Source organism: Zonotrichia albicollis, chromosome 17, assembly GCF_047830755.1.
Source record: "Zonotrichia albicollis isolate bZonAlb1 chromosome 17, bZonAlb1.hap1, whole genome shotgun sequence".
Classification (NCBI taxonomy): Eukaryota; Metazoa; Chordata; class Aves; order Passeriformes; family Passerellidae; genus Zonotrichia; species Zonotrichia albicollis.
Genome location: NC_133835.1, coordinates 13,129,804 through 13,155,915, shown reverse-complemented (window position 1 = coordinate 13,155,915; position 26,112 = coordinate 13,129,804). Strand labels below are relative to the sequence as shown.

At 44.5% G+C, this 26,112-nt stretch overlaps 1 long non-coding RNA gene across 1 annotated transcript in view; it reads right to left on the bottom strand.

Moving 5' to 3' along the window:
• The window catches only part of LOC113459526 (uncharacterized), a 35,183-nt gene extending 23,829 nt beyond the window's left edge, over positions 1–11,354 (bottom strand). The window contains exons 1-5 of the long non-coding RNA XR_012582986.1: positions 11,154–11,354; positions 8,495–8,616; positions 7,320–7,392; positions 5,259–6,063; positions 1,518–2,079 (exon numbers count right to left, since the gene is read on the bottom strand). This is a non-coding gene — a long non-coding RNA (uncharacterized LOC113459526). The remainder of the gene's footprint in view (positions 1–1,517; positions 2,080–5,258; positions 6,064–7,319; positions 7,393–8,494; positions 8,617–11,153) is intronic.
• Positions 11,355–26,112: the final 14,758 nt, after the last annotated feature.

Genomic DNA, 26,112 nt, shown 5'->3' with positions numbered 1-26,112 from the left:
ATATATTTAGACCGAAGAAAAACACCATTAAAATGCCAAGGAGGATTTCAAGACAATTGTTATATTAAACTAGCTTCAATCCTAAACTCTGCTCCTGTGAAATCACTCACTGGACAGCCCACTTTAATCCTGAATTAGTAATTAAGTGCTGCTGTCACTGTCAGATGATTGCTGATTTCACAGGTCAACCACAGCAGGAAAGGGAATTTTAGCAAAACCCTGCCTGACCCCAGGGACTTACAGGCAGCAATTTTGCATTGAGCACCAAGGTATAAAATCACAAAATCTTCACTGCAGAAGTCCTCCTCATAAAGCAGCAAGCGTGGCAAGAGCTGAGCACTGCTGCTGGCTGAGGAGCACCAAATGCCATTTCCCTGGCACGATCCCATGGCGCTGCTCCCACGGGCGGCCCAGTGTCACCCATGAAACCCAAGAGCTGTGGCCATTTTTAGAACCAGCCTGCCCGAGGATCTGCTGCATTATCTGGGCACCACGTAAGGGAACAAGATGAACTGCAGCTCCCCCAGCCACTTATTTACCTTCTGTTTAAACAGAGCCTCTGCTCTCCCCGCCGTGTTCCCACTGGCTCGGCACCTTGTGCAGGGCTGCTGCTCTATTTTAAAGGCATGCTGCTGCCTTTCAGCTGAAGTTGCCTGGGTTTTTCTGGTTTTTTTTTTTTTTTTTTTTTTTTTAGCTCACATACTCTTTAAAGTAATTTAAAACATGCTGGCAGATAAAGGTGGTGAGGGGAGATACAGCAAATGCACCATGGTTGGTATTGCAAGTTGAGATTAAGGTAAAAAGTATAACTCAAACAGCATAAAAATGAACATTTAAACTCAATTATTAGGGCCAGACAGCAGGAGTCCTTGCTAAGGGGACCATCTCCCATGCATTTGGAGTGGGAATCACTCAAAATTTGAACCAAGACTTTAGGATCTGTTCTGGCAGCAAACACACTGAGGTGCTCACAGCACAGCGAGTGGCAGCTGTGAGGAGCCCTGTGAGGGAATGCGTCCCTGAAACACAGTTTGAATATTCTGGGGAGTTAAAGGCCCTGCTGAGCCCACATGAGCAGCAGTGCCTTCAGAGGCCTTGCACAATCCCAGAGGTGGAGCAGGTGCTGCTGAGAATCTCCAGCATTACAGGAAGGTGGAAGGGTGCCAGAAACACATGGCATGAAAATCCAGTGTCCCTACCTGGGCTTGTTATCCCAGGATGAACTAAACACCCTTGAACTGTTCAAGCTTGGCCCAAAACCCTCAGCAGTAATTAGAATAAAAGTGTTGAGGCCATGAACACTGACAGGCTGTCATTAGGGGAAGATGGTTGACTACACTGATACATCACCAACAAAACAAGAAACCACTTCCAAAGCTTCACATCTTGAGAGCTTGGAGATTTCCTAGCCACACCTTTGGTCTAGAATTTTCTCAGATGTTCAGGTGCCAGCCCTGTCAGCACTGCAGAGCTGCCTTGAGCATCCTGCTGATGGTCCAGGTGTTGCAGACACTCACCTGGCTGTGCTGCACGGGGCTCCATTTCAGATTCAGGACACCTCTGAGAACTGGTTGAAAGAGGACTCCCCAACACTCCCATCAGATGCTGCTGGGCCTTTTTGTGCCAGGAAAACGGATGTGTGCAACAACAGCAAAAGTGCCTGGAAGCATCCCAAAGCCCGAGTGAAATGGGGGAATGTTGAGTGGCATCAGACAAAAGGAGCAGTGATTTAATCTCCACAGATGGGGAGGAGGGAGCAGTGTCAGGAAAAGCAGGAGGATGAGATTAGCTAGGCAATAAAATGAAAATGAGCAAGAGGTGGAGAGAGCTATGCTGAGATAAGAGGAGGTGGATTACAGGGCTGGCAGATGGAAGGGGAGCAGGCAGCCAAACAGTGAACAAAAACCAGGTAATAAATCTGTAAAAATTGTCACCAACAATGTTAAATACCGTTTTCAGCCCATTTTCTCCAAGGAAGTAAGTGGTTATGGCAGAGGGCTGTGCTGTGGATCCCCTCAGGGTGCAGTGATGCTGCCTCCAGCCCCTGCAAATGGCCAGTGAGGTGTGTTTGCTTGGCTCCTGCAAGACAGCCAGAACCCTTTCTGACACATGGATAAAGCAGCCCTTTACACAAAAGGTGAAAGAAATTGCTTCTTTCTAGAGGGCCTGACCATCCATTTGAGTCAGCCTAATTCAGGAAAGCGACACCTCGTCTCCTCTGCTGCTGAAAAGAGAATTTCCTCCAGCCCTGCTGGAGCACATTAGGCTGGGTATCTCAGTTCCGGGTGATAAGGCAGCTTTTATCAAGAGACTTTCATTAATGCAGTTTAACTGGCAATAGACAATTGATAACAAGCAGACATTTGACCACAATTTCAGTCATTAAGCCCTTGACCACCATGTTTTTGGAAGATAATCTCTAGAATATCTTAATCTGTGTCACTTTAGCAAAGCTGCACTGCAGCTTTCTAAATCTGTGAACCCCCAGCCTTCCATTACCCAAGGCAGGTCAGTGCCTGCTGGCAGCACATCCATCTCAAGAGGTCACTTCAAATCATTTATTTTTCATTGCACTTTAAATCTGGGAGAGGAAATTAGTGGACAAAGAGAATCAATTTCCTTGTGAGTCTGAGACCTCTGCAGGACAGGGACACCTTGCTGGTCTGTGCCTGGCCCAACAGGGTTTGGGCAAAACAGCAGCACTGGTGGCTCATATGTCATTGCAAACATCTGTGTGGAATAATAAATACCTGGTTTAAGCTGGAAATTTCCCACCCAAATGTGGGGCAAGGTCACATTAACCCTGTCCCTGCTGAGTTGGGTTGCATGCCTGCCCCTTTATTCCCCAATGGGTATATCTTCCCTCTCTGCCCCTTTAGCTCATTTAATGTCTCTCTAACCTCCAGCACAACCAGGAGAGGACACAAACAGATCTCAGGGTGCTGTTTGGGGACAGGGATGAGGTCAGGGGGAAGGCATGGAGAGCCCAGGTCAGAAGTTTCTCCTTCCAGACCCTTCTGGAAAATCCCATTCCTCCCTATCAGGGATAAGAAACATTTCTACCATGCTGAAATGAGTGCATTTAAGAGCATTTTTCCCCTAGGAAGGCACTGTGGTTAGGCAGCTCTTGGACAGACTCTGGGAGTTAAGTGCAGGAAATTCAATGCTCTCTGTTCTACACCAGAGGTCAGGCTAAGGGTCCCTTCAGATCCAAACCAGACATTTTGCAAACCATTACCAAAAAACCCCTCCAAAACCCCCTCCAGTCTTCCACTCATTGAGAAAACTTTTCAATAACAAGATGTGATTGCCAAATGTTAACAAAGAGGCCAAAACCATCGGGATCCACGTTTGACTCCAGTTTTTGTGGCAGCCAGGAGAGCTCTGGAAGGGCATTCCCTAAAGCAGCCCAGAGCTGCCTGAGGGCTCCCAGCTCCACAGACACTTGTTCCTCATGGACCCCAGGAGCTGCTGCATTTCCCAGCTGTTCCAGGCTGGGATCAGGGCTAGCCCATCCTGCTGGGAGCCAGAACTGAGAGCAATGAGTGAGCACAAACCCTGCAGTGCCCAGAGGGAGGAGCAGCCCCAGCCCCAGGGAGAAATGGGCTGCAGGGAATGGAAGGGGTTAAGGGCAGCAGGGAATGGTGGCTCTGAGGGGGCTTTTACAGGAGGGCAGCAGGCAGAGAAAGTGCCTGACCCAGCTGGGATGTGCCCAAATCCAAACTCCAGCCCAGGAGGCTGCAAATGCTGCTCTGAGATCAGTTGTGTCAGGTCCTGGCAGCAGGTGTGGGGAGGAGCTGATTTCCAGCCCAGGATTAGCAGCAGGATATACAGCACATTCTCCCTGCAAAAGTGTGATCATATCAAAGCTCCATCTGCACTCAGGCTGGAGCTCAGAGCTATTAATGACTGCTGGGGGAGAACTAACATTTTTTTCTTATTACCAGTTAAATAATCTTCCCACACCTTGAGAACTAACCATTCCTTTTTCTTTAAAGACATGTCCATACATACCTCTTTCTTTCAATACAGATAATCTACACATATCTAGGGCAAGGGAAAATTGCACAGATTTTAAAACCCAGAATATTTTAAACGCTGTGTTTATCCTTTTTGTTTTAGAGGAGCTCAACTGTTCTCAGCTTGGATGCAAATACACATACTTCCACTCTAGGTATTTTTGGTGAGGAGGAAAAGACAAATAGATAGTGCATTTCAAACGTCACACTTTCAGCTGCCTTTATCTAACTTTGGTCAAGAATTTAAAGCTTTGCACTGAACACCAGCACATTTCAAGCTCCAGCTGTAATTCTCTTCTCCTGACAAGAATTTGCTGCTAACAGAGCCTGTCTGTGACAGGGAAACCAACAGGCTGAAGCTGAAACCAAGGCTGTCAAGCTCACTTCACTCATTAGTTATGAAATGGGAAAAGCCAGCGAGCAGTGGTGTCACATGCAAACATGAGGACAGCAGTGACACTGCCTTCCAAACGGTGTCAGCACCAAAACCAGGCTAGAGATTATTTGGGAAGTCATCAACACTGACCTCGTGATCCTATTCTGGGCTGCTCCTGTGACAAAAAAGGGAGAAAAATACCCAAAACCATCAAAACAAAAGCAGAAGCTGACAGCCCCGAGCAGTTGGCACCAGGGGTGAGGGCAGTGCCCACTGAGCAGGGACCTCAGTGCCCAGTGCTGGGCTGGGGACAGTGTGATTTACAGGGGGACAGTGTGATTTACAGGGGGACAGCTGCTGCACTCACCCCAGCTCCCAGCCCCAGGGCACACTGCAGCTCCCAGCTGCCTCTTCCCTCTCTTATTTTAATTTTTTTTTTTAATTTTAAGGCAAATATCCAGTGCCAGGCTTGCCCTCACAGCTCAGAGGTGGTCTCACAAAGAGGGGAGCTGCTGCTGTCCCCCCAGCCATGCCAGGAGGGCTCCCATGCCCAGGATAACACATGACTCCCCGAGCCTCCCAGCCCTGAGCTCAGCTCAGATGCTCGGGATGACTTTTCCTAATCTTCAGCACGTCAAACCTTATTAGTTGATTTTATTAAATCTCTCTCCAAACATCTCTGAAGTAACACTTGGTGTTGCTGCATCCCAAAATAGCCTCTCAGTCTGGGTTTTTGGCAGCCAGCACAGAGCCTGGATGAGACCCTGGAGAGTCGGATTCAGAAGGAAACTCAAACCCAACCCTCTTGTCCTTTTGACTTGCTCAGCCCTTCCCAGCCCCACACAGCCCCAAACCTCCTTTACCTCAGGAACTCTGCAGGCATCTCTGCTTCTCCAGCTGCCTTGAGCTCCCAGCTGGGCCCAGGACAAAATCCTGTTGGCAAACAGCTCCACTTGTAGAAGATCTGCACTGGTGGTGCAGCTGTAGGAGCCTTACACCAGATCATTACTCTTCCTGTTACAACAGGCTTTTATTTCTGCTGTCTGAGAGGTGAGATATCCACGAGACAGAGGTACAAAGCTCCTGCCACTGTTAATTATTAAAAGCATTTATCACTGAATCTCTAGCGATGGGCGGGTGACAAATCCTGGGTGAGCCATAACATTTCCATGAGAGGCTTTTAAAGGGGAAAGAGTTGGAGGAAATCATCATGCATTTAAAGTGTAATATGAATTCATATCAGTGACTGTTTTGACACAGCTTTAACCTCTGACAGCAGAGGTTTACAATTTAAAAGACATCTGGTAACGGACAGTTTTGCAAGGTAGACAATTTAAAAGACATCTGGTAACTGATGATTTTTTCAAAGCCAGAAGTCCATTACATACATTCAAATGAGCTTGAAAAAAAAAGCACAAGGCACATCTGGTGTGATGAGCAAGAGCTCGGAAAAATCCCCATTGTCAGTGTCAGTGCTGCTGGTTTGGGCAGCAGTGAAAAGCAGCAGAGCCCTGACCCAGGGGCAGAATGGGCAGTGCCCTCCTGAGCTGGATTTCTGTGCCTTGCTCCTCATCCTTCCTCTTAGAGCCAGCTCGGCAGTCCTGGCCACCTTTCCTCATCCTGAATGTCACATTTCTTCTCCCACCCATAGAATTGTTGACATCTTTCCTGCAGAAGGAAAATGGTCAGATTCAGCCCCGAGCCAAAAGATCCTCGTTTGGCCCTGGATGTGTTGAAAGCATGGGTCACACACCAGAGCTGGAGCACAGAAAACCTGTCTGTGTAAGCACCAGGGAATTCTGCCAAAAAGACCAGGGATTCTGTCTGTAGTCAGCCCTTGGAGAATGCTTTCTTTGACCAAAAAAAAAAAAACAAAACTATATAGAAAAACTCCATCTCTCACAAGCTTATGAAAGCATGGCCGTGTGCCACAGAGGCCACAGAGGCTAATGGGCTCCCCAGCAATGTCCCCCACCATAATTCATATGGCAGCAGCAGACTCTAAGTTTCTCACTCTCTCTTCTCTCTCTCTTTTTTTGTTTTGTTGGTTTTAAATAAAGCCATTAGACCCTTGAAAAAGCAGCCATTGCAAATTGTGGAAAGAGTTTTCCAAACAGCAGCTGAGGGTGCAGTGCAGCCCCCCACAGAACCAGAGCAGGGTTTTCCACTGAGAAGTTTTCCCTGTTCTCCCCTGCACTGAAAAAAAACACTGAGAGGGAAAAGCTCTGCCTTTGGAAAGGGAAAAAGTTCTGTTCCAGGCTCAACTGAGCAGGTGTGAGCTCCATCTTCCTCCCCAAAGGGGATAAGCTGAAGGTGCCACTTCCCTCCAACTTGACCAGAGGTTTTGCACATCCCACCTGCCCAGAGATACCCCCAGGGCCAGAGAGCTGCTCTGAGCTCTCTGCACTACAAAATAACCTCAGTGTTTCCTCCTTCACAGGGACAAACCTTTCAGGCTGAAAATCCCCTTTCCCCCTCCCAGTCCATTCCATCAGCTGGCCAAAACCTCCACCAACACTGAGGCACTGGGAGCTGTCTCTGAGAGCCTTCACCAGGAGAATGACCCAAAGTCCCATTCTCCAGAGTCTGCCTTTCTTCTGTTGCATTTAATGGGAATTCTCAGTCTCCAGCAAGGGAGGCTCAGCCCTGATTTCCCATCTGTCACTGTTCTCCAGGGTCCATCCTAGCTGGAGATTTTCCTGAAGCCAGCCTGGCTTAATTCCAACAAGAGGGAACGAGCTCCCATCGCCCCTCTTATCACTCCCTGCCTCAAACAAGTTTGACCTTTTGATTGGTTTGAACTTGGGACAGCACTAAAACACTTGTTCTGGCAGATGAGGTCAGTCCCTCAGCATTAATGGCACACTGGTTTTAAATCATGGCATATTCCCAGCGGTGAGGACAGGGAAGGAAAACAAACTCACAGAGGTTGTCCCCTGACATCAGGCAGGGCCAGGCTTGTGAGCAGCTCCAGATCCAGCTCATGGGTACTTCTGGCTGCAAAGAAAAAGAAACCTTTGAAATAGTATAGAAAAAATTGCTATTTCAATGTTCCTCTCCTCTCCATCACCCCCTCCTGAAGCTATCCATGAAAATCCCTGAAAATGCCTCCTGCAAAGGATTGTTGTGTCACTGCTGATCTCGGGCAGAGGATTTTAATAACCAACAATGACAAACAAAACCTCAGGAGCAAAACGTTTCCATAGCATTTAAAATTGACTTGGAAGGCAAGATATTTTGTCCAAACACATGAATATTCCTCAAGCTGTCACAGGTCAGAATTTGTAACATCATGTTATATGTCAGGTTGGAAAGGGGGGGAAAAAAACCCAACTGGAAATGGATTCCAAGGGCAAGTTGAAAGAAATGCAAAACCCAACCACACGGGGAAAACCACACTGGAGCAAGCCCAAATCTTTTCATCACTGCAGAAGCATTTTATGTTAATGTGAAGAGGAATTTATTCTTTTATTAATGCAGGATTTTTTTCCTCTGCCATCTTTGCAGGACTCAACATAGACAAATAAAAGCTCTGTGACTTCATTGCTCTCAGTTTTACATAAAGGGGTTGGACACACACTAATGGGCACTTCTTTGTGGCAAACAGGAGTTAATAATGGGCATTCTTTTCCCTGCTTGCAGAAGAATGCTGGTGAATTTAACACATTTTATAATGTTTGCTTATTTACAGTCATGGTTGTAAAAATGACAAGAGGAACTCTTAGTTGTAAGAGGGAAATTTATAGAAGAACCTGAGCAATGAGAAAGTTTTTTTTCAGAGGGTTGTCTCACAATAATCTGATTTCTTAGATTATTAGGACCCTGTACATCTTCATTTCTGAGGATGCTGTGGCCACGTCTTAAGTAGATGGGTTGCTGCATCCTCTCTCTTAGTCTATAGATTGATTTTTAGGTGCAATAAATTCCAGTCAAAACGCATGGAAACCTGGAATATGCTCATATTACAGCATTCCACTTCAGAAGTACAGCCCTGGGGCTAATTTCCTAATTACTCATTTCCTGCATTGCCCCAAAGCTCTGCAACTGCCACACTCCTTTACTTCCTGCCAGCTCTAGTGAGGAATCTGGAGTTACTTACCCAAAACTTCATTTCTGCAGGGAAATAAGGCTGAACCTCAGGTCTGAGGGGTCTGATGGCCAGGGTGCACCATGGGCTCTCTGCTCAGGGTATCCCAAAGCACTTCCAGCAAGGACACAGCCCTGCATGGAATACAAAGGGAGGAGAGCAAGAACATCACTTTTCAGAGCCCATCACTCAACACTCACACTCAGAAAATCCCCTGGAGCCCTGCAAGGGCCTGAACATCCGCCAGCAGGGAGAGGAGAAAACAAACAATACTTTTTAAATTTCATTTTTAAAACAAGCACGCAAATATGAACCCCCATAAATTATACATAGCAACATTCTGTCCTCTCCCAACCCACTCACGTTTGAAAAGTTAAATAAAGCCAGTTATATTGTAAAATATTAATCAAAGTGAGCATTATATTGGGTCCCATGAATCACTTTGTGTTCAATATTTGCAGTGTCACCATGGTGAGGAGCTGCACCTAACACAGTTCTGTAGTTATAAAGAGCTCAGCCATTGCTACTGGCTTCCCAAACTATAAACCTGTCATCTGCACTAGGACAGCTCAGAGAACATTAAATGAGGCTTCAAAATCAGCATCCCTGTTTGAAGTTAATCCATGGCTCATGCCAGCTGTAAAAGTTGAGGTTACAAACACTGCAACAGGAAAGTATTGACTGCTAAACACTGAGATAACATCCAAGTGAAGATGGGGCCTTTCACTGAAACCCAGCCAATGCATTAATGGGATAGAATATGAAGTGTGAGAGCTCTAATGATCACAAGAACAAGAAAATAAAGTCATTTGAAAGCTCACTACTGTGCTGTCTCCAGAGATTTTGTGCAGCCCAGTTTCAGGGCTCTAGGTCACCGAGGAAATCCTCCCAGAGTATATTTAAATTTTTGGGAGGGGCTCTTCAGAATGTGCTCCTACATCCCCACAGACCCAGGGGCTGCTTACAAATATTCAGCATCCTATGAAAAGCTGTGCCTCATGCCCAGCAAAATTGTAATAGCAAAAAAAGGGTGTAATTTTAGCAAATTTAGATCCAAGTACAAGGGAGGTGTAGGTTTCCAAATGAGAGTGAGCAGGGGGAGATGAGGCACTCACACACAGTCTCTGCCACCTGGCAGCCAAAGCATGGTGCACAGAGTGCCTCACGTGGCCCCTCAGACTCTGAGGATTTCTAGATTAAATCAGCCACAAAAGGAACAATTTAGAATTGTTGAGCACGACATCTGGATCAGACCCTGCCAAGGCTGTTGTTTCACAGGCTGGCTCTGCACTGGGGGTGTTTTTGGTCCCTCCCTGCTCTGCGACAGGACTGAGCCCTTCCCTGGCACTCTGTGTCTGCCAGACCCACCACAGGGCACAGCAAACCCATCCCTGCTCCTCCCCTGCTCCAGCCCCGATTATCTCCGCTCATCGGTGCTTTGGATGGGCGAATAAACAGGATTAAGCTGTCCCGGTGCCTGCTAAGTCACAGCTGGATGGCGATCCTGTCAGAGGATGGCAGGGCTGTGGGCATGGCCAGATCAGCTTTTGCTTGCTCTGTGGAGCTGGAAACAGCACCGGGAAATTTTTAATCTCCATGAAGGGGACACTAGAGCTCACAGAAAGAAAATCAAATTCATCTTTATTATCCTTCTCAATCAGCTGCCTCGCTAAAAAAAAAAAAAAAAAAAAAAAAAAAAAAAAAAAAAATTAAAAATAATTTAAAAAATTTCCTGATTGACAAAGTCATCACCTCCCTTCAGTGACAGGGCAGCAGATTTGGGATGCCAGTGAAAAGCATCTCACATGCACTGCCTTTTCCATCCCAAGTGATCCCAGGGTGCTTTACAAGCACTGCATGCAAATGGCACGTGGGATTAGCAGCGCTCTGCCTCTGTTCCCACTGGGGTTACAGGGAACAGAAGTGGGACTTGCTGCTGAGTAAAATGTGAACCAGGCTGGAAACCAGCCAGGACACTGAGATCAAGACTTGCATTCATTTGGAAGCTGCTGCCACAATGGCCCCATTGATAGGACTTTGGGTTTAGGTCTTTAGGTCCAAAACAATGCAGCAACCTACAGTGGGGCATGAAATGATGCTATTTTAAACCTGTTGGTAACTCATCATTATTTATTTTTCAAACGCTCAAAGATAAAAATATTGAAAGAGCAAGCAACAGGGGAAATACCCATATCTAAATTAAAATCTTCTTACATAAACTATCCAGATTTTAACACAGCAGCATGCAAGCAAAGCCAGCCAGCTCCCAACCCTCTCATACACATGCACACAGAAAAATAAATTCCTTCAAAAGAAACTTTGAAGATCATAATTAAGCATGAAAGCTACCATATATTAAATTATACATCTAGTAAAAAAGAGTCATTAGCCCAACAAATGGGCTGTTAATGATTTCAGGTTTGCCTAAGGCCACGAGCTAATAAACCAGTGATTAACCAGCATTTCTGGGCTGCTGCTGCTGAAGGCTGCAGCCTGGTGTCACAGCACTGGCCCAGGGCTTGGGAACTGCAGAAAAACCAAAACCAAAAGAAAAACCAAACCAAAGAAAAAAACAAAACCAAAGGAAAAAACAAAACCAAAGAAAAAAACAACTGGTAATAAAAATAAAACAAAAACCCCAGCCAGCTCTGCCCAAAGCACCTGTACTCACCTTCCTCCTCACAGTTTGAAGAGCTGAGGGTGTGGGAACCAAAACTTGCTGTATTTTTTTCCTTATTATTCCTACAAAAAGGATATAGATGGATTTCAGCAGCAGTTGCAGCAATTTCAGATTAAATATAGCAGTTATTGACTTTCCCTGAAATTCAGACACTTCTGAAAATAAGCTTTTTGGCACCCACTAAGGAACACACTGAACATCTCCTTTAGCTACAAGCCCTCAAAATAAAAAATACTTATCAAGTTCTTACATTTATCTCTAAGAATTTGATCTGAGACGTTAACTCTCCTTGTAAATATTCAGGGCTGACCCAGCTCTTGCTGAAGTCAGAAGATTTTCAGTGCAATCTGCATGAGCATCACAGCACACAACTGGACAAGGCAGTGATTAAAATTAAGAAATTAATTATTCCTTTTAACAGCCTCACCTTTCCTTGCAGGGTTGTGCAACTGAGGTCATTTACAGAGCACCCCACAAGATCTGAGCTCAAAACCTCCCCAGCACACACAGCCCTGCCCTTCAGCCACAGTCCTCAGTATGTAAAAGGACCTTTCCAAATTTGTTTTGTTTTTAATGTATTAAAAAGTCTTTCCCACTGAAGTGGGTGGATTTTCCAGTGAACCCCAGCACTTAACCCTGCAGCATTTTGCTATTTCAAGATCAGAGGACGGGTTTCAAAATTTGTCCTGTACAGCAAATGTCTGCGTGAGGTTCTGATGACGTTGCAATGAGACTCAGAGCCATCCTGGAATAGAAAACAATCCAAGCTACAATATTTGGCTCTGGATAGAAATTTTCCCAGAAGTTCAGGGAAATTGCCTCTTCAGTAATTGCCTCCTTTCTGTTAAAGTTCCATGTAATTTTGTCTGGGCTCCTGTGCATGGCTTCTCAGGCCAACATGCTGTATAATGTGTCAAAATTAAATATTCCATCATGAATCATTTATATTATACCTTTCCCAAGTATTTTAGTTCTGAAGATGAAGGGGGATAGTCCTGAAACAGTTTTACCCTCTGTACAAACGGACTCTGTGAGGTCTCCAGCATTTCCCTTCACAAGGAACTGCAACAGATTTGCATTATTTCTGATTGAAACCAGTTTGGTTTGCTTTGAAAAAAAAGTCCAGCTGGAGCGTTTTACTACCACAGCTGACCACAAGATGGAAATCCTTTTCCACAAGATGTCTCTTGATTAGGAAAAGTACTAATGAGAAATTTCTCTTTCCAGGAAAATGTTCTAGAGGAAGCAAAGGAGGATTCTCATCCCACCAGCAACTTCTTTTGGAGGCTTCATCGATTTTGATTTGATCAAACCCAAGTTTTCCTGGGAAGTTTTCCCTTTCCTAGGAGGGCAGCTCCACCCAGGAACCATTCTGATGGAACCCGTGTCTGACCTGGGCCAGCAGCTCAGGCACAGCAGGCACAGAAAGCACCATGGAAGTGTTCACTGTCACATTTGGAAATGCGCAGGATAAAGTAAACTCTTCCCTCATTCCACGGCAGGTTATTTTTAGAGTTTAAAATCCCTCTGAGGAGCAGCTCCAGCCACCTCGAGCCTGGCATGGCAGAGCTCAGGAGCTCGGTGGGGTTTTATACCCAACCTGCTGCCCTGCCCAGCCAAAACCACTGGCCACGGTCTGAACGATAAATGTCATTTATTTTAGTGATTGCTGATTTACAGAAGTGTGCAGAGGCGTGGACTGGGATGGCACTGGGCACAAGCAGAGCCCAAAGGCCATTCCTGTCCCCAGAGGGGGAGATGTGTCCCTTTCCCACCTCTCTGGGATTTCTGCAGCCCCAGCCAGGCTCACTCCAGCTGCTTTGGAGCAAACCATTGCAGCCAGGAGATGAAAGAGGAGCTCCCATGATGATTTTCATTATCTGATGGTGCTTTCCACTCCAAACCTAACTGAGCAGCAAGCAGGGAGCTGCACTTGCAAACAGACAAGACATTTGCATCTGCTCTGCTGATTACAGGAGCTGCACATTTCACTTTAAACATCAATGGGTTGCAACTGCTATTCAAATGATATGGAAATTGCTGCTTTATACTGAAATGTCCCTTAAGCAACAAAGCAAAAGATTAGCACAGGGCTTTGGTTTTTATCTTTTCTCTTCTTTTCATTTTAATAAAACACTGTAGTGCCAGTGGAAAACTCTTTGATGGCTCAGGAACAACACCTGTATCTTTGAACATTTTATTTGTACCAAGCTGCAGAATATTTGAATCCTTTTGTGCAACTATTATGACAACGATTTCCAACTAAAATGTCATTCTTTATCTGAGACAATGAATTAACTTAATTTTCACAAGACTTCTTCCCCAGAAAAATAAACACACCCAGGCTATATGGATAATGGTTCAAGGTAATGAAGGTACCACCACAAATTTATGATTGTTTTCAGATTCAGAAGAACTTTATCAGCTGGGTGCCTGTCCTGTTCCCACACACCCAATAAATATTTCTCATATGGCCAAACTCACTCAAGACTGAATCCTATCTGTTTCTAGCAGTATTTAGTGGAGTCACTGCACATAAGAACCAGACCACAGGGGGAATTTTTCCCACTGAAGCTCTCATAAGGAAAATCAGTGGCATTCCAACAGCTCTCAGGACTGATTTTTTCATCCCTGCCCAGCTCTGCACCTGTTCATGCAATCCTGAAAAAAACAGCTTTTCAGTGAATTTTAATGGTAAATTTCACTCTGGGCAGAGGGGGTAAGGGATGTATAAAGACACAGCATTAGACTCCCCAGAATCAACAGATTTTGAAAGTTAGCACAAGTTATTGATATGGCAGAGAAGCATGAGCAAAGAGGGATCACTGGCTTCTCATTACCTTGAGGGGATTTACAACAAAGGGCTCCAAGGGGAACATCATCCTTGTCCCCTCTCAGCACGGCTATTTCTGAAAAAGCACATTACAAACAAAATTATTTTTTAAAAAACCCAATGCAGACACATTGACAGAATTAATTTGTAAAGCACTCTGTCTAAAGAGACTGACTCACATTTGTATTCTGATGTCAAAGATTTGAGGCTTCAGGGTGCTGAAAGGTGGGAAATTATCCACTCCTGACCAAATCAGACACATTGCTATCCTTGACATTAATTATTTTAGAAAGGAGAACACTGAACTCAGTCTGTGGGATTTGTGTTCCATGAGCATCCAGCACAGATCTGGAGAGACACTTTCAATTCTTCATGAGCAGGTTCAGAACAGAGATGGAAACAGAATGAGCAGACAGCAACTCCTTTCTGTCAGGAACAAGTTTCAGTGCATCACCTACAAGAGACAGCTCTGTCCAATTTTAAACTTCTTGCATCACCCAGGGGCACAAATCTGCTCTTACCCACATGCCCTGCAATCCCACTACCTTTAGTGGGGTTTTTTCCTCACAACTGTAACAATAACAGCATTATTCCAAAACATTCACACTGCATTCATCACTCTGAATCCATCACAGCCCATCCACACAGGAGCTCTGATAACCACACTCACACTTTTGGGTTTTTTAGTGCCATTATGAATAGTTATGAATATTTATGCCCATTTCCAGGCAGTGCCCCCTGGTTTGCACAGGGCACAGGTTGTTTCAGCAGCTGAAGCATTTCATTAGCATCTGACAGCTGCTGAAAGAGCTCCTTGAGAGCAAATAGGTGGTGCCAGGCGTTGTGTAGCTGGCAGGTGATCACAGCATCATTACCAGGGACAAGGAGGGCTCTTCTGCACTGCCCAGACCTGACTGCTGCAGGGGAGGTTTAATTATCACCCCTAAATGGGCAGGTGGGGAAGGTGAGGACCTGACAGGAGCAGAGAGTGGGCACAGGGCACAGCTGGCAGTGACCAACCTCTAAATCACACACACTCTGGCTCCACACACAGCAAATGTTCAGGTGGAATCCAAAACAAAGCAGCAGAACCTTGTGCACAGAGGATGCTTGGGATGGGGTGTGCTCAGGAAGGAAAGTGGGATTTCACAGGGAAAATCTGGGAGCAGAGAGAAGAACACAGACAGATACTGAGAGGGGCCTGAAGGAAAATATTCCTCGGCCTTCAATCCACCAACATTCTCTGCTCCAGACCTGCCTCATGGATTTGATTCTCAGGGAGGGACAGTGGGATGAGCCAACAAATTGTAGTTGTGCTCAGAGGGAGAGGGAGATGAACCTCGTGCCCTGGGTCCGTGATTTTCCACCCCAAATGGGCACCCATGGGAATGTGAACAAAATCCTACTCACATTTACCTCTCCAGGTGGAACAAGTTGCACACACAGCAAGAAAAAGGTGCTGCTGGATCTTTGTTCAAGTCATGGCACATTGCTTTGTCAGAAACAAACTAAATGCAAGGGTTGGGATGATTCAATGCACAGAATAGAGGTACAGCACAACACAACCCTTCTGAGATGCTGGAAATGCTTCTCTTCATATCCCACTAATGAACACAATCATTCCACTCAAGGCAATCACATAAGTTATTTAAAAAATAATTATGTAAAAGCAGGAAATGTCAACATGCACATTACTTGCTTTCAAACCATTTTCTTGGCAACCAACCCATCTGTTCTACCTCAATCTTCCTTCCAAAAGAGAATTAATGTTCATCTTCATCAGCTTAACATTTGAGGAAGTTCTGAAATGACTTTGCCTGCACAGCATCACCTTCCTTGTGTTGCTTTCACCACACTTGCATTCTTTTTTTGCTTCTGTGTGTGAACAATTACCATTGTAAACACACTTAGACACCAGTTTTCAAGAGAAAAAAAAGGCCACACTCGATAGCAACATAAATTTGGGTTGTAAATTGCCACACAGCACAGTCACATTGTAAACAAGGCTGTCCATGTACAGCCTCACTGCCTTTGATGCCCAGCCAGAATTGCATCTTTTCAACATTTTCTTATTAAGGATAAATTACAAAACAAACCGAGCGTGCTCGAGTGAGAGGCCTTGATGGGAGCAGTGTCCAGGTGCCAGGGTTTCTGTGTCAGATGTTGACAGAGCCTTGCAAACACTGCAGCCTCTTCTCTGGGGACTCAGAATCTGCAGTTTTAGTAAAATCACCATTCCTGGATAATGCATACTTTATACTGAGGAGGTATCGTGGTATCTATACTGAGGTCTTGGTCCTTTATACTGAGGGGGTATCATGGTATTTATACTGAGGTCTTGGTGCTTTATAGTGAGGCTGCCTGCCTCCTCAGACACAAATATATCTTTGCTCTTATTCTCAATTTCCCTTGTATTTTTGGAAATACACCCCACTTTCCTGGAAGCAGATGCACAGTTCACAAACCTGGAAGCAGATGCACAATTCACAAACCCAGGAGCCAATAAGAGCAGCAAATTTCAGACACTTATGTCCAAAACCATCAAAGTGAAGAGCTGAGCCCCGTTACCCAGTCCCAGGGCTCACAAAGTGCTCACTGCTGCCTGTTTGTGCAATGTATTTTTAAAGCAGGCACTGTTTAAAATATGCACAATTAATATTAACAAAGAGTTGTGGATCCCAGTGCGAGGGGCTGGAACAAGTGCTGCCTTCTGCCTGCTGTGCACTGACCTTTGCGTGTATTTTTAGGCACTGTCCTATAAGTAATGTGTCTTGCACAAATTACTTCTGCTCAGATATAAAGCAACATTACCCAGGAGAGGGACAGGGCAACATGGGGGGGAATTTGTGTTTTCTAAAATTGGGAAAAATAGAAAAGTACCAGGTTTTATAAGAGGATTTTTAAACTGAATTTTACAAGCATTCACAATGGACTGAAGTGTAGTGTCATTCTCCCATTTTTTGAGTAAAGAATACAGCAATCAGTTCCTTGCAAGAAAATCAGAATTAATAGAATCAATTATACATTTAATTAGAAGTGCTTGTGTCTCCCATGGAGGATGAAGATTAATTGAGGTAACTATTCAAAAATTTCAATCTTCATAACTTTAAGCTAAGAACTAAAGTAGAAATCTGTGTGGAAAAATACTGCTGGAAGTGATTGCTCCCGTAGCCACAGGAAAAATCAAACTGCACTATGTTCTGTGGTATATAAGTGGCTCACATAGCCATGTAGCAATATATATCAATAATGGACAGGTCTAGGAAATTACATGAAAGATTAGGACAATATAAAGTTGAAGAAAACAAAATAAGCTGTATTTAGCTGTCAATTAAAAAAACAGGTTTGTTAGTGTGGTTACCCCACAGACAAGAAACTAATGTAACTATTCCTCCCCATTTATAATTAGAAAAATCAATGTTAAAGATTAATCCTCAGCATCTGAAGGATGAAACATGATCTAAGTTGGCTTTTCTCTTTTTTTTAGCCAAGATTTCTGAAAGAAAAAATAAAGGGGGGAAATAATGCTCAATATGGAACTGCCTCTGATGCAGAGAAAAGAACCAGGGATGATTGCATAAAGGATTTCTTACTTTAGGTGACACTGGCAGACAATTTTCCTCCCTGGTACATCACCATTAGGCTCCTCATGGAGCTCATTTCTTTAAAACTCACCCACAAAGACCCCATGGCAACACAATGACTTGGTTTAACTCACACCAAACGATGAAGAAATAAAAAAAATACAAGCCATTAAATCAGATTGAGAGGTGTAGTCCATAGCAGTTTTTCATTTAAGACTTAGATAATAAATTCCTCTGGTGTAATGGTGCCACCAGCAGATAATAGTTAGAACTGGGTTTAGCTGTAAAACCTACATGGATACAAATTTCTCTGTAGAGGTTATTTAAGCTTCCAAGAATATATCCTTTAATTTTTTAAAAACAATATTTTGATAAGAACATGGAGCTAAAAATTGGTTCTGAATGTGAACTATCAGTAGATAAAACTTTGGATTCATAATTCTTAGTGTCAGATCCTCTGTGTTTTATAAAAATGTGGAAGTGTTTGGGATAGCATGGGGGTTTTTCCCACAGCAAAACCTGGTGATTTTTAAGCCCAAACAATTGACAAACATTGGAGCAGTAACAGCAACACTAAACTGAGAGAAATTAATGACTGGAACTCCTCAGTTTTGTCTGTAGGAACACTGTCCTGATAAACACTGAATATCTGAGTGGAGCAGAGATCCAGGATTCATCACTTGTGTTGCAAAAGGAGAATTGAGAGGATTTGTTCCTCCAGCCACTGCAGAGCTGAATTCCCAGCATTGCTGTCACCTTTTCATCTGCAGCGCCTTCATTACATTTTAAATTATCACTTCTCATTCATATTTACTTAGAGGGTTTAGGAATTTGGAATGTAATCACAATGGGAGGAAATCCCTGCCATGCAGGTGTGGATTTCCTTTCAGCCAAGGAAATGGGAGTTAGAGCACGGTGCAGCAATGCCACCAAACCAAAAACTGCTCCAAGAGTTACTCCAGACTGAAACACAAACAGGGCAATAGGAGAAGCAGATCAGTTCTCAGCAAGATCATTTTACAGATTTGGAGCACAAGGATATTTGTTGGAAACACACAATTTCTGCCATCCTGTCCAGCCACAGGCTCTCCCTGTGTGCTCTCAGGTTTAGTGGAGCTGATCTGGAGCACTCCTGGCTGCCCTGCAGGGCCCCAGAGCTCAAACCCACAGCTGAAAGTCACTGTCCCCCGTTGTGCACTCCCACTACTGCACCTGCACATTTTATTTCCCACACAAAAGGTCAGAAGCTTGCCAGCAGGCTGCCTGCCTCCTCAGACACACAATGCCTGCAGAAAAATAACCCCAAGGAGCTGCTTGCTGTAATTTCCTGCAATTTAAGACTATTTATTTTTAAAACTTTTGCTGCCAGCCTCCCCATCTGACTGTCACCCTCTTGCTGCATTTCACCATCAGAACATAATAATTTATTAGAGATCAAATCCAACCGGTTATTTGTCTGTCTTGGTTTTAAATACTACTCAGGCTTTTTAGGCTTTTTAGCTCTGAATCCTTCTGGCTCTCTATAATTAATGTTCCTTCAGCAGAGGCAGTGAGGGCTGGCTGTGCACAGCCCCTGTTAACCCTTTGAGACCACCACAGCCCCCAGTGATCCAGTCCATTATTTTGACTTCTGGCATTTGGGAATGGATTTTCCCTGGCAGTGGGATGGGCACAGCCACCCTCCACCCACATGCTGCTCCGCTCTTGCACATGTTCATTAACAGATTGTGGGGTCACAGCCACACATATGGGGCTTGGGGAGGGGCTGCAGCTTCCACAAAGCTTTGGTGGCAGCTTTGAATTGAGATGAGAGAAGGGGATGATGAAGGGCATGGATGTCTGCAGAGCCAGGTGTGCACACAGTGATGCAGCACCAAAGGTGCATGTGAGAGCAGGGATAAGCCAGAAATGGAGACATTTCCTGCGGAAAGGGGGCCAAAAATCTCAGTTTGAGTCACCAGGGAGCTGCTGTGGCAGAGAGCCAACAGGATGCTGGGCTGCTCCAGCAAGGGCATCACCAGCAGAGATAAACCATCATCATCATCATCATCGTCATCATAATCATCATCCCACCCAATGCAGCACTTGTCAGGCCTCACCTGCAATACTGGGTCAGTTTTGGTCCCTGCTATGGATAAAAAAGACGTGGAAAGGCTGGAGATAGTCCAGGGAAGGACCACAAAGATGATCAAAGAACTTGGAAGATGCCCCACAAGGAAAGGTTGAGAGAACTGGGGCTGTCCAGCCTCGAGAAAAGAAGGCTTAGGGAGATTTCCTCACCATGTTCCAGCCTACAAAGAAGATGGAAATTCCCTTTTTACAGGGAATATCTTTTACAGAAAAATCTCCCCAGTGCTGAGCACTTTTAAGATTCAGCTGGGCCATCCTATCAAGGCTGTGATTTTGCCTGGAAGGTTCAGTCATATGATCCCTGAGGTCCTTCCCAACCTGGTATTCTATGGCTCTATGAAAAATATTTATGAGTAAATACTGAATTTATTCCTACACTGAAAGATAATCTCCTGTGCTCTTTAGGTCAATATTAGCATAGCCCAGAGGGGTCAAATAGCAGATATTTGGCAAGAAGTAAAAACCACTGCACAGTAAAAGGAGGTTGACAGTGAACACATTTTCCTTTAAATTTTAGCATCTTGTTACCATACTTTTTTCCTCCAGCTCTGTGACCTATAGCCATGAATGGCAAAAAAAATAAAGCCAAGAATAGGAAAACAACAATATTAATCAAGGTCTACTCTCAGATATATATTTTTCCTAGTGAGTATTTCATAGTTAGGAGGGCTGAATATGACCTCGAAACATTCCCATAATCCCTCCTCAAACAAATTCACAGAAAAATTACTATATTTGATATTTACTTATTAGAAATTGCAACTGCCATTGGAATTCTGAAGGGGCTGCCCTAAGAAAGCCTTTCTGGGTGAACTATTTAAGGCAGTATCCTTGACTGAACTTCCAGCATTTTAGCTAATTTGACCATGTTTGTCTTCTACCCAAAGCACTCCCAGCAAAAATAGCTGAGAGAGCTCCTGTGCAGCAGTTGCCTCAAGAACTCTGCTTTTTGCAGTTCTCTTTTGCTGTATTTTAAGAAGAGTTTTTCCCAAGTCTCTTATCAAATAGCTTTTAGTAGTGACAGATATGTTTGGTGTAAGCCTGTTGGTTTCCCATGAGCAAGAGCTTCAGGGGAAATTCAAGAGTATATTTCAATTATAGACACTGAATGAATCGTAGATAAATATGAAGATCTCTGGAAGCTCAAAATACTGTTTTCTGTTTTGATGAATAAGTGGCAAAAGGCATAAACCAAATGACCATAGTATCAGATTATAGCTGTTATTGAACTAATGTAAAACATGTAAAACTCTATTCTGAGCCACACTTTTGTTATTTCAAAGGAATTTCCACCAAAGAAAGCAATTTTTCAGACTGCATGCATATTCTACTGGGCTAAGTGGAGTCTGAAACCTATAAACAATTTGTACTAATCTAATTATAAATGTACTAATTTGTGTTGGCACAAGACCATGCTACTACCTACTTATTTCATAATAGTAAAGACAAGTTTAAATTAGTACTTTCAGGAGAGGTATATGATGTAAAACCATTATGTGTCTGACAGCAGAGCTTTCATCAGGGTGGAAAACCCCAGCAATTTCACTGAATAAAAAGGAAACCTGACTGGATAAACTGCAAGAGGAGAGCAAAGCTTTGTTGCTATCCCCACACTGGGGTGTGACAGCTCTTCCCCATCACACTCCCTTGGAGTCAATGCAGAAAAATCCAGGAAGGAGGAAATAACAGCAGGTTAAAAACCACCAAAGCAGCTTCCAGAAAATGTTCTTCTGGCCCTGCCTTTGTGTCAGTGTGGGTCCAAAGGAACACGCCTGAACCTGCCCCAGAGAGGAACCAGCCTTTGTTCAGAGCAGCGCTGGGCTGCCCTGCACTTCTTGATTCCGTCAGACCTGGAGGCACAGACAGTGAGGGCACACAGAGCCTGGGAGGGCACTGAAAATGCTGCTCAGAAAAGGGCTGGGGGCTCACTCACCTTCCCCACCAGCGGCTGGGCAATCCTGATCCCTTGTGGAGCTTTGGTAGAAAACAAACTCTGCAGCTTCTTGCAAAAACAAACATTTTGCTTCCCATCCCTTGGGCCTCTCTGGTAAACGAAAAATTCCCCTATGGGCACAGAAACAGTCTCTTAAAATGGGAAGTGTTGGGTGTTATACACAGCATTCAAACAGTTTGAGGTAAAAAACACAATCTGATTGTTGTGTTTGAGGTAGTTCCTGCCTTTTCAACTCCTTCTTACTGAGTACAACCTCCTTTGAATATTTCTTATTCTTCATATAATAAAGTGCTAAGTGCTAAGGGCTGACTGATTGATAATGGCGTTATTTCCCCAGTTCCATTCAGCAATGCAACCACAAAGCTTTTGGATTTCTGGGCCATGTGAAGGGGTATGAAAAAAGCTAGTTTTGTGTCAGGACTAGCTTGTGTCCTGTTACAGTTCACTCTGCAACAAAAAAGCTTTTTGTATTAAATTGTGATGAAGTCACTGGACAAACTCTAGAAAAATGAATCAATCACTGTAAGAAAAAGATGCACTTTCAAGTTAAGTATTATGAATTATGTATACTCATTCATGCTGCTTATTGATATTTGTTGTGAAGTAACAACAGCTTGTGTATTCATCAAAGGGTTTAACACTAAATGGTAATTTAATGTTTAAATCACAATTACTTCCCTGTTCCACAATGCAACTATTTCCTAAACACCTGCCAACAGGAGAAAAAAAATCAAAATGTCTTTCTCCACTTCTATCTGATGAAGGAACTTTTTTGATTTAAGGCACAGGATGAAGTTCACTGCCAAGTATAGATTCACCAGCAGCCGCTGCCTGAGAGGAGCTGCATCCTCAGGGTGCAATTACATCAATTATCTGGATGGATCTTCTCATCAGCGACCTTTGACTCATCCCCTACGAACTGTCAGGCTCCATCACAGATGGGGAAAGCAGTTTTGTTGTTCCCACCATCAGCTGCTGCTGAGAGGGAGGAGCCCCCGAGGCTCAGCCCGAATGCCCACGGTGCCCTCCTGCATCCCTGGCACGACCCGGACCTGGCAGGATCGACCACAGCATCCCTGCACACTCCTGCAGCCCTCACAGGCATTGGGAGCAAACAGAAAAATATCCTTTTGTGTCAAAAGTACAGGTGCATTGCCTGGTGTTAAAAGGTGGGGTTTGTTGCTTGTGCATCACTCCTTGGAAGTTTGGCCCAAAAGAAGACACAGCTGTCTCACCTTGCATCTAACCAGAATGAATTTACTATCTATCTGTATTTACTTTTATAAACTTACACCTCTGCAAAAAAGGAGCACAGTCTTACTCCTAACACTATTATGACATTTATTATCCCACAAATTTTACTGCAGCAAACTGCAAAAGTTTTGTCAGAGGACATGGCCTGGAGGGTACAGCTCATGTAAAATTAAACAATTTCAATTCACAGTCAGTAAAGCTAAATGGTGAAAGGACAAACAGCTCCCTTCAAACAGCAGGACATTTAAAATGGGATTGGCAAATACCAACTATAAACAGCTTCACAACTTTCACTTTGCAGTGAAACAGCTGATCCCATAACAGAACAAAAAATCACCTTTGCCATAAAGGGACTTGAGCGTAGTTGTCTCAGCCTACAGCTCTTCCAGAAAAAGAATGTCAGTTCCAGGCTTAATTATAATCACCATTAGCTGCTACCTACCATTTAATTGGTTGGTAATAAAAGCAAGTATCTTTCTTATCAAAGCAATCAGCAGTGTCACTCCTTTGCATTCCCCCCGTTAGCTGCAAATGTTATGTGGCAGAGCAGGGACAGAACCAATAATAGTTCAATTTGGGGAAAACAAAAAAACAACCCCAAAAGTTAAAAATAAAAAAATTTAGAGAAGCAACTCAAACAGTCAGCTACCAAAGGAGATAGAAACTAAATTCTTCATTGTCAAGTGCCAATTCAAAGTGAAAACAGATTGAACCAAAACTGTCCAAAAATGCTTTCCCATTTTGTAATGCTCACACCCCTAACGCCAGACAGAGCCCAGCTGTTTCTGCCACTGACTTCAAACAATAGCTGGGCTGTTTAAAAGTTTAAAAGCTGTTTAAAACAGGGAATGATGTTTGCCTGAAGACATACTTTATTAATGCAAATTGCTTTCAAATGCACATCTAGTTTCTTAAGCAAAACAAACCCGAGATTTCAAACGGAGTGGAAGTTACTGCTGGAGCCATACCCAACCTGTCAGCCACAATTCAGTCACCCATTAGGAGTCAGCTTGCATTCTGCAAAAGGGGCCTCCAAGGTTTGTATCAAAGGAAAATGTTTTTCATTTCACTCTTCCTGCTTTAGAAAGGCCTTGAGATTTCAGAGTCTGTGTCTTCTTTTTGGACCTTCCAATTAGCACCAGCTTGCTCGTCCAGGATGCTGCACTCCACTCGTGCCCATGGCTGTTAGTCATGCTGCCACAGTGCCTTCCTATCAGCTTAAGCACTGACCTTTAAGAAGTTATAAATGTTATTTCAGCTTTAATATTCTGATTTTAATGTCTCTGGAAGTGATTAACAGCACTAGCTTTATGTCTTCAGGTCCTTGCCTATTTGCTCACCACCTTCTGCTAATGTAACTTAATCAGCACATGCTGCAGCTCCCCAGGTTTCTATTTCTGGTTCAGTGAGATTGAAGTAGTAATGAGCAGAGCACACTGTGGGTTTCATTGCTCCTGAAAGCAAGAGGATTAAATCAGAGATTCATTTTGTTCTGTGTGTCATCTTTCTCATCTGTACAATGGAGACAACACAGCTATGGCTGAGAGACAGAGAGGCTTCCTCACAACAACAATTAAACTCCCATCTGTTAATTTTTTTGTCAGTTATCTTTGCAGTATAGTTGTGAGATTGTTAAATAAACCAAATTCATGTAACTCACAAAAAAGTACTCATGGCAGGGATCTCCAGGAATGTGCCGACAGACAGCAGACAAGTTTCCCTGATCCAGACTCAGCAGTCAGCAAAAAGATTTGAAAGACAGGAAAGAGACTAGTTTGGATACAAAGGAGAGGATGGCAGGAACATTACGATGACAATTCAAGAAAATTTCTTGGAACAGTTACAAAAATGGAAATCAGCTGGAAATCCATCATTTCCTTGTATAGTGTACAAGAATAATGCTTAGACAGTGAGTAAAGACCATCTCATGGTAAAATGTCACATTACAGCATGAGAAGTCCCAGTCCTTGTGGTGATGCTGACTGTGCACCATTCCCACATTGTTGTGTCAACACTTACCTTGGAGAATGTTTGAAAAAAATCTACTGGATTTGACAAGTTCCTCCTTTATCAAAGGGCCAGGTCACTCCTCATGGCCTGTGCCCACTTCACCTCACTTAAAAGGACTTTTTAAAATTCCCCTAACAAATGTGTTGCTTGTTAAAAGCCCTAACATCTCTTAAAGATTTCTTAGATAAGCTGCTTAAATTATCAACAAACATTAACTTTCTTGCTATGCTAAAAAGATTTATCAGCAACAGAAAATATATTAGCATGCCCTAGTGCAGGCTCCCTGCACCTGCCTTGCACTGGCGCCACTGCCCTGACCCTCCATGGAGCAGCTCAGGCAAAGGGAAACACAAACACAGAAAAGGCACGAGCAGGGCTGAAGAGCTGCCACAGTCCCTGAACAGCAGGGAGCAGCTCAGCCTCCATCGGTCCCACCGGGAGGAAATTCCTGTTCCAGGCACAACAAGGCAGCCCCAGCCTTGCTCAGCAGAACACAAGGCAGCAGCACACTCCCATCCTCGCTCCTGGATGGGGTGGCAACACTTGGTAGCGACATTAGGAACCTGCTAAAGGAAAGAAAAAGCTCCTTTTGTATCGCCTGGACTCGGCCAAAGCCATGGAGGGACGGGCCGAGGGAAACTGAGGCAGCAATTCCAGCGCCCCGGAGCGGCTCTCGGAGCTGCCGCGGCCCCGTGCTGCCACCTGCGGGCAGCAACGGGAATGAGCACGGCCGGGAGGGACCGGTACCGGACCGGGAGTGACCATGGCCGGGAGTGACCAGTACCGGACCCGGGAATGAGCACGGCCAGGAGTGACCGATCCCAGATCCAACACCGGGAGTGACCACGGCCAGGAATGACCAGTACTGGACCCGGGAGTGACCACGGATAAGAGTGACTGATACCGGACCCAGGAATGAGCACGGCCAGGAGTGACGGCTACCGGACCGGGAGTGACCACGGCCGGGAGTGACCATGGCCAGATCAAACACCAGGAATGGCCACGGCCAGGAATGACCAATACTGGATCCAACACCAGGAATGACCGATCCCAGACCCCCACCAGGAATGGCCATGGCCAGGAATGACCAATACCGGATCCAACACCAGGAATGACCGACCTCAGACCCCCACCAGGAATGACCATGGTCAGGAATGACCGATCCCAGACCCAGGAGTGCCCACG